This window comes from Vespa crabro, chromosome 1 (assembly GCF_910589235.1).
Source record: "Vespa crabro chromosome 1, iyVesCrab1.2, whole genome shotgun sequence".
Taxonomy (NCBI): domain Eukaryota; kingdom Metazoa; phylum Arthropoda; class Insecta; order Hymenoptera; family Vespidae; genus Vespa; species Vespa crabro.
Window position 1 is genome coordinate 23,134,672 of NC_060955.1, and position 3,524 is coordinate 23,138,195.

General features: G+C 33.2%; 1 protein-coding gene across 1 annotated transcript in view; it reads left to right on the forward strand.

Annotated features, from left to right (window-relative positions):
* Window positions 1–248, forward strand: part of LOC124425671 (leucine-rich repeat transmembrane neuronal protein 2-like) — a 1,986-nt gene extending 1,738 nt beyond the window's left edge. The window contains exon 2 of the mRNA XM_046966325.1: window positions 1–248. This exon is cut by the window's left edge and continues 797 nt beyond it. The gene's annotated coding sequence lies outside the window, so the exon portion shown is untranslated.
* The last annotated feature ends 3,276 nt before the right edge of the window (window positions 249–3,524 follow it).

A 3,524-nucleotide genomic window follows, 5' to 3' on the forward strand; every position in this document is an offset into this window, starting at 1 on the left:
AAATCTCTCTCTCTCTCTCTCACTCTCCTCTTTTTCTTATCCCTATCAAAAGAGATAAAAAAAGAAAAAAAAAAAAAAAAGAAAAGAAAGAAACATTCATTGATTTAAATAACACGATCATATGTTATTCGCATATGCTACTGTATATATTATATCGTACAATTAAGATCTATCTTATCGTGAATGCTACTTATACAATTACGATTATATCGATTATTTCAAATAAACATATCATTGGAACAAACAAATTTAATTTATTCAGATTATTTTCAATTTTCATATCGATTAATTTTTAACGTAATACAATCATTTATTTAATAAAATAATAATAAAAAATATTATACGTATATTATTATTATACGTTATCGTTACGTTATTTCATTGGTCATTCACTTTTTTTTCCATCATCATCATCATCATCATCATCTTCTTTTTCTTCTTGTATTTTTCCTTCCTCCTTCCCCCTCCCCTATTCCTTCATCCCCCCCCCCACACCCACTCCGCCACTTCCTAATCATCTTAAGTTTATTTCTTTAAGATAGACTCGGTAGCGAGTACGGTAGGGGCACGCGCGTTCGTAAACTTTAAATCATAGTTCGTCTGAAAGCTGATCCACGATCTCTCTCTCTCTCTCTCACACACACACTATCTATCTATCTATCTATCTATCTACCTATCTATCTATCTACCTATCTATCTATCTCTATCTCACTCGGTCGAGCTTGGTTATCCTCGCAAAGCGGGACAAGAACATCCCGACCGCGGTTAACCGCCATTCATCACGCGGAGGAGGGCCGGTTAAAAAATGCGTATCGTACACGCGGATAGATCACGCTCGCAAGCCCGTGAGATCTTTGACGCGGTTTCCGCGGTCATTAATAATGCTGCTCGAGGCGGCGAGGTGAATGAAAAAAGGAAAAGAGCGAAAAAAAAAAGAAAAAAGGTGAAAAAGAAGAAAAAAAGAAGAAAAAAAGAAAAAGGAATAAAAAATAAAAAAAAAAGGAAGGAAAAGAAAAAACAAACAGAAAAAGAAGAAAAGAAAAAGAGGAGCGGAGGATGGAGGAAAAAGAATGGAGGAAGGAAATAAAAAAAGAGGAAAAAACCAAACGAGAGAGAGAGATAGAGAGAGAGAGAGAGAGAGAGAGAGAGAGAGAGAACTTGAAAAGAGAATATATATATATATATATATATATATATATATTCTTTACGAAATGTAAGTTCGTGTTTAAGAGAGTGAGAGAGACAGAGAGAGAGAGAGAGAGAGAGAGAGAGAGAGTAAAAGTGGACAGCTAAGATAGAAGGAACTCCGTATTTGCTGCCGATATGTCGTCCTAAGAGTAATGTTGCTATCGTCTCCTCGTTATAGTCACTTCTTGGCAGGTTAAAGAACGATTTAAAAGAGAAACGTTCTTTCTCTCGTTACGTTCGGCCAAAACTAAAGGCTATTAATACTTATCATTTCTTTATTGTAGCTGGGACAACGATGATTGGGCCAGATTGTTTTATTCATTTATATTTATATATTGTATTTATGAAAAATGTGGAGAAAAAAGAAGAAGAGGAACAAAAAAGAAGAAGAAAGAAAGATAAAAATAAAGTAAAATAAAAGAGAGGAAATTAGAAAAAATAAAAGAAACGCGAAATAATCTTTATCGAAGAAAAAGTGATATTATTATTATTATTATTATTATTATTATTATTATTATTATGATTAATATTATCATAATAGACGCGTAAGTATGTTTAATAATGATATCATTGATTAATATCGATGACCTAAAACGACGATATTACGTATTAATTAATATAGTACGTAGTTAGAATAATATAATTAAATTAACATGTGGTTTATGTTATACGTAATGATGATAATTAGATAAACCGGTGATATTGTTATTTTATAATAATAATATAATTATTATCATATATGTATATATATATATATATATATATATATATATATATATATATATATATATACGTAATGATTCGTGTAATCTATATCGAAAAAGAATTAAAAATATAATTATTAAATAAAACAATATCAATATATAATAATGATAATTATACAAGTATGATGGACATATACTATTAATATATGTATATATATATATATATATATATGCATGTGTGTGTGTGTATAGAACTACAATAAGATCGTCATGCTTCATACTCTTATCGTCATCCGCATAGAAACTTAGTAGCAAGATTAAAGCACACGGAGGTTCTTAAGATCGACATCAATGGAGTGACATCGTTCAGATATAATATATATATATATATATATATATATATATATATATATATACATATGTGTATTATCTCTTTCTATCTTTCAAGAGATATTGTTCGAGGAAAAGCATTGCCAGTGATTTATAGAGAGAAGGACGTCGTGCATCCAGAGCAGTAGCTGCTAGATATCACGTCATCGTCGTTGTCTTCGTCTTCGGTACGGTACGTTACGGTACGTTACGGTGCAGTGTGGTGCGGTGCGGAACATTCGCCGTATGCGGGAGTGCTCCAGTTCCCACGCGATGCTGAGTTATACTGTGCTAGAATGAGACAGAGAGAGAAAGAGAGAAAGAGATAGATGAACATTCTGTATCTCTCTCTCTCTCTCTCTCTCTCTCTCTCTCTTTCTATATATATATATATATCTGTTTCACTTTGTCTCTTTCTCTCTCTCTCCCTCTCTTTCTCTTTCTATCTATCACTATCTCTATCTCTATTTCTCTTACTCTCCCAATCTCTCACTCGGTTGCCCCGTCCACGAGAGAGAACGCGTCGGGTATTTATGCGGCCCGTGTGTATGCATCCAGAATACGCATCCGGTGCGAGCTTGCAACCGGGTTACCTTCGCTTTGGCGCGAACGAGCCACGCGTTCTCTCGCGAGCGAAAGCGTCAAAGCGGAATTCGTCAGTTCCAGCCCTACACTCCACCACCCCCCTCTCCTCCTACCCCCTGACTCAACCCTCTGGTATGCCACCACGAAAATGCCGTGCCGCTCCCGTTTTCCACGTACCTTTTATCATTTGTCTATCGAAAGTGAATCGTTTCTATGTAATGCATTATGCATATATACGTTGTAAGTATGTGTAAGTACTTACGTATACGTACATACGTATTCATGGATGAATGGATATAATGTATGTATGTATGTATGTATGTATGTATATATCTAACGCTTGAGAATGAATTTCCTTGAGAATGAAATTCTCTTGTAGGAAGATAGAAAAATTAGGTAATTACGGATGGCAATTAAATTTCTTTTTTCTTATTTTGTTTGCTTTTTTTCTGACTTTTCTCTTCTTTTATCTTTTCTATTCAAATTTTTTAACTCCTCATTTTATCATCGTTAAATTGATCAAATTGATTATTTGAAAGTTGACATTTCTTTTTACAACATAAAATTATATATGTATATATGTGTGTGTGTTTGTGTGTATTATAAACTGCAGAATTGTTTATTTGTAATTTCTTATCGATAAAGCAAAAAATAAAATTATTAATTCGTATGTTATAT